Source organism: Corvus cornix, chromosome 4A (assembly GCF_000738735.6).
Source record: "Corvus cornix cornix isolate S_Up_H32 chromosome 4A, ASM73873v5, whole genome shotgun sequence".
Taxonomy (NCBI): domain Eukaryota; kingdom Metazoa; phylum Chordata; class Aves; order Passeriformes; family Corvidae; genus Corvus; species Corvus cornix.
The window spans coordinates 19,401,838-19,413,638 of NC_047058.1; positions in this window are offsets into that span (position 1 = coordinate 19,401,838).

Consider the following 11,801-nt stretch of genomic DNA (forward strand, 5'->3'; position numbering starts at 1 on the left):
GGGAGGAAGGCTCTCGGTTCTTTTCTGCGAGATACGGCCCCGTCCTGCGGGGCTGAAGTGGTGCTTGAACAAGATGAATGCTCAAACAACACACGGCAAACAGAGCTGGGCTGGGAGAGCTCCGGCCACCGGGACACTCGGCGTTCCCATTCCATAGGGACACTCGGCGTTCCCATTCCATAGGGACACTTGGCAGTCCCATTCCATGGGGACACTCCCCCCAGCCCATGGGGACGCTCAGCATTCCCATTCCATGGGGACACTCGGCAGTCCCATCCCAAGGGAAGCTTTTGGATTTTGGCACCTTTGGGGAGAAATCCTCCCTTTCCCGATGATTTTTCCACGCAGTTTCTCCAGCCCTGTTCTGTCTCCAGCCTGTGCCGCTCCCTGCTCCCATCGGCCACGCAGAGGCAGCAGTGCGAGCCAGGACAGGGAATATCCACATCCAGACCCTTGCGTCCGAGAGGGGCCTCACCCACCTCCAACCCCAAAGCAGAGGGATCCCAAATCCCAACCCTCCTCCAGACAAGTCACTGTGCCAGAGTAAAACTTCTTTTTTCCCACTCCCAGACTTTTTTCCTCTCCCTGGAGGATAGGAAGGACAGGGACACCCCACAGCTTTTCAGCACCAGGATCTGAGCCCCGAACTGACCCCAGCACTGGGCAGTGGGACAAACCCTTCCCCCTCTTGGGCACCGCGGCTCGGAGCCTTCCCAGAGCGTGCCAGGAAGGAGCATTCCCGGAGCCATTCCCGGAGCCGTTCCGGGAGTCACCGGATCGCGTGCGGAGGGCTCACCTGATCCCTCTAATCCCCTAATCCATCACCAAGGAGACCCAGCGTTACCTGACATGTGCGAGCAGAGGGGCCCCGCAGAGGGAGAGCTGCTCCTGCCACCCGTGCCAAAGCCCCGTTTCGGCTCATCCCGGTGTTCCAGGGCTGGGGGATGGAGCAGGGAGCAAACCCCCTCCTCGCCGCCCGAATATTCCCACCCCAGTCCCCCCAGTGCGGGACCCCTGGGATCGATCCACCCCTGCTGTCCTGAGCACCTCTGTCCGGCACCGCGAGGGTGGGGGGTGTCCCCTGGGCACGTCTGGAGAACACGGGGACCCCCAAACTGCTGCTTAGGGCGCGTCTGCTCTGCCCCAACCCCGCCGAGGGTGGGCTGGAGAGACACGGGGGTGGGCGCAACCAACCTGGGTAAAACTGGGATAAAAATTTCCCTTTCTGGCAGCAGGGAGCGCATGAGGGCTCTGAGGCAGGGGGGAGAATTGTCCCAGTGAGGCTCCGAGCCGCCGCAGGCACCGCAAAGATGGGGACAAACCCCGAGCTGGAGAGGATCAGAAGGCACAGGACACACGGGGTGGGGGGTGCTGGCTTTCCTACAGCCCTGCAGGGGCCTGTGGAGACCAGGATCGTCACCGAGGGTCCCTGTGGGGCCAGGAGGGGACGATCCAACCCCGCGTGTGCCTCTGGTCACCTGCTGAACACAGCATGCCTGGGAAGGGTGAGGAGAGCAAGGAGTTGATGTGAGGAAGGGGGAATTCCCGCAGGGAACATCCTTCCTGCTCCCAGCATCTCCCGGAGGAGAGCTCAGGGCTGCCGGGCACTCCAGCCCCTGCCTGGGCATCCTCAGGGGTGTCCGTAGGAGCTCCCATCTCCTCCCAGTGGACTCCAGTTCGGCTGAGACCTCACAACTCATGGCACGGGTGGATGGAATTTTTCCAGCGGTGCCATCCACCCGTGGCCGTGCCGGTCCCTCCCGCTGGCCCGGGCCCGCATCGCCCGGGACTGCGCCCTCCTGAGGTGCGGCTGCGGGACACCGGGAATGCGGGAACATCCCCGCTCCAGGGTCTGGCAGCAGGGCTTGTTCCTGCGGGGATGTCACCTCCTTCACCCAGGACAAGGACTCTGAGCAACCTGGCCCAGTGGGAGGTGTCCTCGCCCATGGCAGAAGGCTTGGAAAAAATCGCCTTTGGAGGTCACTTCCAACCCCAAAAATCTGGGAATCTACAAACTTTCATCCTAAAAACTATTCCGTGACTCTCTGACAGCTCAGGAGGAACCGATGCATCTGCCAAGGCGTGAGGAAGAGCCGGGAGAATCTTCCTGCTTCCCACACCTCCGCCCAGCCCCGAGGATGAGCCAGACCTTCCCCCCTGGATCCTTGGCTTTCCCGAAACTCCTCCGGCTCCATCCCGCGTGTCTTCCCGCTCCATCCCGGCTCTCCCGGCTCCGGCTGCCGGCGCCGTTCGCTCGCGGAGCGCTTGGGGCAGCAGAGCCCCGCGCTTGGCCGGAGCCTCCTCCTGCCCAGGCTGGGCTTTACCCGCCCAGGCTGGGCTGAATTTGCGGCCCCTTCCACCCCGTCATCAGGCGTTTATCCATCCCAGAGCCCCAGGAAATGTCCCTGTTTCCAGTGCCGAACATCCCGGAGTTGCCGTGCCAGGACCACGCGTGGCCCCTGTGACTCTTCCCGGTGCTCCTGGCTCCAGGATTTTTGGGCAGGAAGGATTTGTATCCTCTCTCAGTGCTGGGAGGAGCCTTGCCCTGGGCTGGCCCTGCTGTGATTACCCCGATCCATCAGGAGCAGGGACAGGATTCCTCGGGAAGCGCCATTCCATGGCACTGCTCCTCAGGGGGGTGTCCCCGCTGAAAAATAGCCCCATCCTCGGATCCGGGCATTAACTGGACACTGACCCTGTGGAAAATCCTTTCCGAGCTCATGGATCTATCCAGACCTTTTACACGTTTGCTGGGAAAGGAATGGAGCCCGATTTTCCTTGGAGAAGAGTTCCCAGAGGGGTCACAGACCCTGTGCCAGCACCGCCGTCCCACAAACCCAAACTCAGAGCCCACAGCCCCGAACTCAGAGCCCACAATCCCAATTTCAGATCCCACCTGGGCACCAGGAGGGGTCACAGATGGGTCACCCTGGACACAGGGAGGGTCCAGCACTCTCTGAGTGGCTGTGGGATCACAGCCCTCGAGGATAAAAGAGCTGCATTGGGAACGCCTGCTGGCTTTCACTAACGCTGAGATATCGAAGCAATCTGGCTTTTATTTGGGAATTTTTATTGGATTTGCCAGGCTCGGGAAGCCACGGTGGCAAACAAACCCGACGGAATCCCATCAGCCCCGTTAGTCACCATTAAGTGCTGATATCTGTGCTCTCCCCCCTCGGAGGTATCAATTAGCACAGCCAGAGGCGGGCAGAGCTCCAGCCCCGACCCTGGAGGAGCCCTCAGCATTCCCGGGAAGGGGCTGGGACTGCTCCAAGCTCCCAGAAAATCTTCCACCAGCACCAGACTAAAATATCCCCCACTCTGGATATCCATCCCCAAATCCCAGAGGCAAATTCCAGTGCCTCTCCTCTCCTGCCTCCAGAGGCAGCTCCAGCAGCTGGGATAGCGGCTGTGTGTGCCAAGGATTTGCTCTGCCTCCTGCAGCGAGGATGGAGCATTCCACAGGGAGAACCCTCTGGAGCCCCCCCCCGCAAGGTGTTTTGGGGTTTTTTGGGGGTGTAGAACTGGAATTCCCAACCCTCTCCAGCCCAGGCAGCTTTTCCCACGGTGGGGGGACAGAGCTGTGCTGTTCCCGGGAATTGGCAGCATCCTGGGAACTTAATCAGTGTGGATGTGGCACTTGGGGACATGAAGGCCTTGGCAGTGCTGGGGGAGAGGCTGGACTGGATGATCCCAAAGGCCTTTTCCAGCTTCAGTAATTCCATGGTTTTATAAGGTCCCTTAGAGGCTCCGAGCAGCTCCAGCTTTTCCCTGGAGAGCTTCCCACTGGAGAGAGGAGACTCTGGAGGCTCCAGCCTGCGGGGTTGGAGATCAAAGCCTTCCCAAACCTTCATCCCAGTGGGAAGGGGAGCAGGGACGGCACATGGAGCAGCAGCAGCAGCTCTGCTGACCTTTGCATCCCGGGCAGGGAAATACCAGCCCCGGCAGGAGGGGTGGATTGCATCCCGGCCTTCCCAGCAGCAGGAATTGCGTCCCGACCTTCCCTGTGCCAGCCCCACAGCAGGGATTGCATCCTGACCTTCCCACAGCAGGGATTGCATCCCAACCTTCCCTGTGCCAGCCCCAGCAGGAATTACATCCCAACCTCCCTGTGCCAGCCCCACAGCAGGGATTGCATCCCAATCTTCCCTGTGCCAGCCCCACAGCAGGGATTGCATCCCAACCTTCCCTCTGCAGCCCCACAGCAGGAATTACATCCCAATCTTCCCACAGCAGGAATTACATCCCAACCTTCCCAGCAGCAGGAATTTCATCCCGACTTTTCCTGGCTCCTGCTGCTCCTCAGAGGTGCCGGGAGCTGGCCTTGATCCAATCCCGCTCTTGGCTTGGTTTGATTTATTTCTGGACTTGTGCAGAGGGAGAGAGTGAGAAATAAATAAATAAATAAACAAATCGATCAATCAATAAATCACCTCCCACCCTCGGCACCCCAGCTCCCGCCAGCTCCGCAGGGGGATGGAATTCAGCTCCATCCTTCTGCTCCTCCTGCTCCTCCCTCTCCAGTCCATCCCTCACTCCCTGCTCCCAGCCCGGGAACAGGAGCTGTGGGGACAGAGCCACCCCCTCCTTCCTCTTGTCCTGCTGATCCTGGACATCCTTGGGCTGGCTGGGGTGGGAGCGCTGTTCCATGGAGCAGATGGAGAGGGAGAGGCATCCACAGCCCTGGCAGTGTCCGGGGCCAGGCTGGACACTGGGGCTTGGAGCAGCCTGGGACAGTGGGAGGTGTCCCTGCCTGTGGAAGGGGTGGCACTGGGTGGAATTTAAGGGCCCTTCCCACCCAAACCAGTCTGGGATAAAACACAATAATTATATGGAGATATTGGAGCGAGTCCCGAGAGGCCCTGGAGCTGCTCCAGGGCTGGAGCCCCTCTGGAGCCAGGCTGGGAGAGCTGGGGGTGCTCAGCTGGAGAAGGGAAGGACACAGGGAGAGCTCAGAGCCCCTTCCAGAGCCTAAAGGGGCTCCAGGAGAGCTGGAGAGGGACTGGGGACAAGGCATGGAGGGACAGGACACAGGGAATGGCTTCCCAGTGCCAGAGGGCAGGGCTGGATGGGAGATTGGGAAGGAATTGTTCCCTGGGAGGGTGGGCAGGCCCTGGCACAGGGTGCCCAGAGCAGCTGGGCTGCCCCTGGATCCCTGGCAGTGCCCAAGGCCAGGCTGGACATTGGGGCTTGGAGCAGCCTGGGACAGTGGGAGGTGTCCCTGCCCAGGGCAGGGGTGGGATGGGATGAGCTTCCCTTCCCTTCCCACCCAAACCATTCCAGGTTTGCCCTCGGAGGCTCCTGGCACTGGCCCAGGCCCGGTGCAGCCCCTCAGCTCAGAGAGCCCCAGCGCAGCCCCCAGGAGCTGCTGCCGAGAGCACGGAGGGGGCTGGCCTGGAGCTCCATAAATCAGGGACTGCGGATCCTTCCCGCGGCATTTACGGCTCCGCCTGGGAATGCTGCCGAGCCCAGCCCGGCTCTGCTCCCAGAGCATTCCGGCACCTCCCGGCCCTGCTGCTGCTGCTCCTCATCCCAAAGCTCCCGTTCTGCCGTGGGAAGTGCCCCCTGTGCCGTGCCCCCACTCCTGCCTGGCGCAGGGTGCAATTCCCAGTGCCTCACCGTGGGCACGGATGGCTCCCAAGGGGGAATTCAGGGATTCCCGACCAGCTCTGGTGGGAACAGCACTGATTTCAGCAGGACAGAGGAGATATCCTGATAAATGAGAGGAGTATTGGCTGCAGGAAAGGTGGAACCAGGAAAAATGAGACAATATTTGCTGAGGGAAAGGCTTGGAACCTGCCCAGAGCTGCCAGAGATCCAGGAAAGATGCGGACACAGCCTGGGGTTAATTTGTATTCCCTGGAGTTATTAAATCCATGAAAATCCCTGTTGGGTGGCGAGCTGTGGCTGGAGCTTCCCATTTTTCGGGGACAGGGATCTGTCAGGTGTTCATAGACTGATAAAATCCAGAGCTTTTCCTTTGGTTTACAGTGACCCTGTCCAGATTCTCCCTCGGGAGCCATCCATGTCCATGGATGCTGGAAGTGGCAGGTGTCCCTGCCCATGGACATGGATGGGCTTTAAGGTCTCTCCCAATCCACCCCACTCTGGGATTCTGGGATTATCCAGGACTGTGGATATCCCAGTGAAAGGGCCAGGGCAGACTGAGCCATTTCCTACAGGAGCTCAGCCTCATCCTTCAACGAATCCACTCCAGTTTTCCATCCTCCACAAAGATCCTCAGAGCCAGACAGAGGGAAAAAAAAAAATCTGCCAACATTTCCACAGCAGAAATTGGATTTTTGGGAGTTTTTCACCTCTGGGATGGGGAGATTTTATTGTTTACTGGGATGTCTGTGCACAGGGAGCATTCTCTGCACACAAATCCATCGTTCTGGGGCTCCCAGCGCATTCCTTGGAGCACAGTCCCTTCCCAGGGAAAGAGAGGAGCAGCAGACGGGAGAACATTTTGAAGGATAAAATCAAGCTCAGCCAGTCAGGGACCCTCCTGATCCCAACTCCAGCTGCATTTTGGATGAGCTGCTGTTTTATGGATGGGCTGGGACGTGCTGGAGTCCTGGAGCGTGAGGACGGAGCGGCTCCGGGATGGATTTGAACGTGGATCCCACGGTGTCCAACGGAGCGAATGATTGAATCCATCCCATCAATCTTTCAGTGCCGCCAGAGGAGCGTTCCTGCCTGGAGAATCAGTGCCTTGGAATAGCAGGGAACGTGTTATCCCGTGGAATCCTGGGATGGCTCCCGCCTGGAGCCAGCCAGCAGCACAAGAAGCCTCTTTGCTGCTCAGCTGTGGGTGTTTCACCCTGGAATTTGGGACGGGCAGGACCCACACCTCCCAAAAAATTCCTCTCCGACCTGCAGGAACAGCCGTGCTCATCCCGTGCTCCAGATGGAGAGGGAGAGGCATCCACAGCCTTGGGAATGTCCCAGGCCAGGCTTGGAGCAGCCTGGGACAGTGGGAGGTGTCCCTGCCATGGCAGGGGTGGGATGGGATGGGCTTTGAGGTCCCTTCCAACCCAAGCCATTCCCTGATTCCATGACATCCCATCTCTCCGCCATGGGGAGACTGATCCTGTCTTTGGAGCCCCAGTATTCCCAGTGCCTCCTGCTGGTCCTGTCCCCAGCACGACAAACCAGGGCAGCTCCCAAGCCACAGCAGAGCTCTGGAATATTTGCGGGGAATGCTTGCCCATGGATGAAGAATGTCCCCGAGCTTTGTCTGCTCTGAAGGGCACCTAGAAAGGATTTAATAGAGGAATTTTATCTCTCCTGATGAAGTTCTCAGATGGCCTCAACATTCCAGCAATTCCTCACGTCCTTCCCGTGCCGTGACTTTCCCAAAGACCTTTGCTGGGGACACTTTTGGCTCTTTCATCCCAAATTTCTGTGCCCTGTCCCACTACCCTGGATGGCCCCAATGGCCCCACTGCTGCCCCATATGTCCAGACACCCCAATCCCAAATCCATCCTCTCCAGGTCTCCCAGCTCTGCTCCCCAGTGGCTGCGAGTGTGTGATTCCCTCTGCCGGGATCATCCCAATCCCTGGAGGATCAGCTTTGTCCCCACCCCAATCAGATTTTTCTCCTGACATAAAACCCGACCTTTTACTTCTCCTGAAAATCCTCTCTGTGCCTTTTCCCTCCTTCCCAGAGGATTCTCCGTGGGGCTCCTCTCTTGTTCCTGCTCCCGCCATCTGCTCCGTGCCCTTGCCAGGGCAGCTTCCCGTCGGAAAGCCGAAGGCAGCGCCAGGATCTTGGCTCTGGATCCTTCCCTGGCACACTCAGGGCTCCCTGTTCAGGACCCAAGCTCAGACATTCCCTGTTCCAACATTTCCCTTCAGCGTCTGTTTTGCAAAATGTCGGGAGATTTCCACTTTTATCTTAAAAAAAAGAAAAAAAAATCCCAATAAAATGATTCTCATTTCCCAGGAGACTGAAATTCCATCTTTTCTTCATCTTCGACTCCTGTGGTTTCAGGGATAATCCAAAGCTTGGTGGGGGGGTTTTTTTTGGGGAGCTGCTCCAGACTCCTGGTCTCAGTTTTTCTGCCAAACAGAGAATTCTTTATCACTTTTGCCTGGATTTTGGTTTCTTTGGATCATGGGGTGAGTTTCCACCTTGGGATCTTACCCCTGGGCTGATTTCTGGTGCTGAAAACTTCCTGGCAAGTTTTCCCAAATCCCCGTGGCTGCTCCAGAAATGCTTCCTCATCTTTTGGGAGCATTACTTAATTACTCTGCAGCCACGGCGCGGGGCTGCTCCTGCATTTTAATGGCAGCCAGATCCCTCTGCACCTCCTCATCCTGATTTTCCTGCTCCTTTCCTGAGGGAGCTGTGGAATTGCTGCAGAATTACGCAGCATTAAGCAGGAAAACAGTGAGGTTTAACCAGGATCCGGGATCTCGGTCCATCCTCAATGGCTCTGCGGCCAAGCTCTTCCCTCTGCAGGGATTTTTCCAGCGAGGAAACTCCTGAGGAGAAGCCATGGGAAACTTCAGGATGAGGCTCCAAGGCTGGTGCCCCAGTGACGGGGAAATGGGGACAGTGAGGAGCAGGAATAAGGGACGAGCAGGAGTAAGGGATGAGCAGGAAAAAGGGATGGGCAGGAATAAGGGATGGGCAGGAATAAGGGATGGGCAGGAATAAGGGATGAGCAGGAATAAGGGATGGGCAGGAATAAAGGATGGGCAGGAATAAGGGATGGGCAGGAATAAGGGATGAGCAGGAATAAGGGATGGGCAGGAATAGGGGACGAGCAGGAATAGGGGATGGGCAGGAATAAGGGACGAGCAGGAATAAGGGATGGGCAGGAATAAGGGATGGGCAGGAATAAGGGATGAGCAGGAATAAGGGATGGACAGGAATAAGGGATGGGCAGGAATAGGGGATGGGCAGGAATAAGGGACGGGCAGGAATAAGGGATGGGCAGGAATAAGGAACGGGCAGGAATAAGGGATGAGCAGGAATAGGGGATGAGCAGGAAATCCTCTGGAGAAGCAGAGGAAAGCGTTGGCCTCGGGCTGGTGAGGCAAATCCCGGGAAAACAGAGCTGTTTATCACGAACATAAAAGCTTGGAAAAGCCACCAAAACAGCTTCATTTCCCTGCAGTTTTTAACAAGGGATCGATGCAGGGTCACTACAACCCATAATAATTTTCCTTACGTAGGCAAAGTCCCATGGGATTTCCCGGGCGTTGATAAAGCAGGAATGAAGCGATTCCATCCCTTCCGTGCAGACAGCAAATCCCTCTTTCCTCGCTCCTGATGAGCCCCATCCGTCATTCCTGGAGCAACAGGGACCCCGCTCGTGCTGGGCCTCTCCTCCTGCCTGCAGGTGCTGCTGGAAATTTGGGAATGTGTGGGAAGGGATGGAAATTCCTGTTCCCTGTCCGCTTCCACAGCCCAGGGCTCATATCAGGGCTCCCTTCCCCACCTCGGGGCCTCTCCCTGCCTATCCGTGGGTCACATCCAGGTTTTTCCCTTTGACACAAAGCTCCTCCCTGATTTAGGATTCCCAGAAAATCCATTGATCCTGATCTTCATCTCCCTGCAACTGGAAAAGTGACGTGGATCAAGCTAATTGCAGAAGAGGTAAAAGGGAGCTGGTTTGCTGCAGCTCAGGCTGTGATTCCCTTTGGGAGAACATCGGGATCAGTTCAATCCCAGGATGTGTTAACCCAGAGCAGGGATCCTTCTCTCCTCTCTGGCTGCACAAGGAATGACTGATCCCATTCTCTGGAAGTGAAAATAACCAGTTCCAAGCTGCTGGGTCCTGAACATTCCAGAGTTTCCCTCCTAAACCATTCCTGCTGTGGCTCAGGTGGCAGCGGAGAGAGGGATCATGGAATGGTTTGGGTGGGAAGGGATCTCTGAGCTCTTCCCATCCCACCCCTGCCATGGGCAGCGACACCTCCCACTGTCCCAGGCTGCTCCCAGCCCCAATGTCCAGCCTGGCCTTGGGCACTGCCAGGGATCCAGGGGCAGCCCCAGCTGCTCTGGGCACCCTGTGCCAGGGCCTGCCCACCCTCCCAGGGAACAATTCCTTCCCAATCTCCCATCCAGCCCTGCCCTCTGGCACTGGGAAGCCATTCCCTGTGTCCTGTCCCTCCATGCCTTGTCCCCAGTCCCTCTGCAGCTCTCCTGGAGCCCCTTTAGGCCCTGGAAGGGGCTCTGAGCTCTCCCTGGATCCTTCCCTTCTCCAGGTGAACATTCCCAGCTCTTCCAGCCTGGCTCCATTCCCAGAGAAGGACCCAAACAAACCCAATTTTTCCTTCTGTCATTTCCATGCCCTTCCCAGCCCTGCTGCCTTGGGCGGATTGCAGCGATCCAGGGAAAACCATCCCTGAGGAAGAGTCTGAGTGGGATAAAACGCTGTGAACCCCAAACTGCTCTCCCCGAGCCCCATCCCCAACTTTTTCTTTCCATGGATTGATTTTCCTGGGAGCAGCAGGAGCTTTCTGGAGCCCAGAGAAGGGACGGGAATCCACAAGCAGCCGTAAAACAGAGATAAGAGATAAGAGGCAGGGCTTGGCTCTGACCGAGGTGTTTAGGAACAGAGATATTTATCCGGGGGGATCACTCGGGAAGATCAGTATTCCTTTTTCCCATCCCATGTGCCGGTGCCTCCCCTCTCTGGAGCCGCTCCTGCCTTTCCTGCCGCTTTAAAATAAAATCGAATCCATTTCCAATGCCGCTCCCGGCCATTAAGGCTCCCTGAGCGCGGCTGTTACCGCGCTTGGCTGGCAGAGCATCCCGAAGGATTTAACTCCTGCCGGGCCGGGCGGGAGCATCCCGCTCCCCAGGATCCTCGGGATGTGGCCAAGAGCTGCAGGACCCCAGGGATGTCCTGTGCCCTCTCCCGGGCTTTGTGCCGGTGCTGCCACGAGCTGAGAGGCTGCAAATTTGAGGGTTTGTCCCTAAATGCCACCCCCCAAAAAAAGGGAAAAATTGGATTTTGTTCCAGCTGGAAAAGCAGAGTTCCTAAAGGGAGCAGAGGATCCAGCCCGTTTTGTCCCAAACCAGCAGACTGGGAAGCCCAGATCTGCTCCTGAAATTCATTCAGTTCGGGAAGAAATTAAAAATTTTCCATTTTCCTGCATGAAAACTCCACCGAGTCCAAATACTGCACAGCCAAGTGAGACAACCACTTCTTTCCCCATGGAATACCCCAATTCCTTGGTGGAATATCCCAATTCCTTTGTGGAATACCCCAATTCCTTTGTGGAATACCTCAATTCCTTTGTGGAATACCCCAATTCCTTGGTGGAATATCCCAATTCCTTGGTGGGAATGTTCCTGCTGGGACATTTGAGCCTGGAATCCACAGGTGATGCCAGAGGGAAGCAGCTGAGGCCGTGTTGGGAAGCAAAACCCCTCCAGCTTTCCCGGAGGGATTTGGTTGGAAGGGTTGGGGTTTTTTCCCCCACAAATCCCAAGGGAAATAAAATCCTTCTTCTTTCCTCTGCTGGACAATTCCTGCTCATTTTTATCTGGGCCAGGTTTAAATTATCCTGTTCCCAGCCGCTGATGGCATTTGCTTCGTGTCATGCAATGTTCCAGGTAATTAATTGGTGCTTAATTAATTAAGGGATAATGACATTCAGTACGCTGGGTAATCAATGGCTTCCTGCTGCTCCAGGAAAGCCGAGGTATTTGTGGGAAATCAGTCCGGGGGGGGGAAGCTGAGGGATTTATTCCCTCGGTAAGGAGCTGTGTGCCGGTGATCTCCAACTCCTGCCCCTTCCCAGGACCACATTCATGGAAGGAAGCTCTGCATGGACC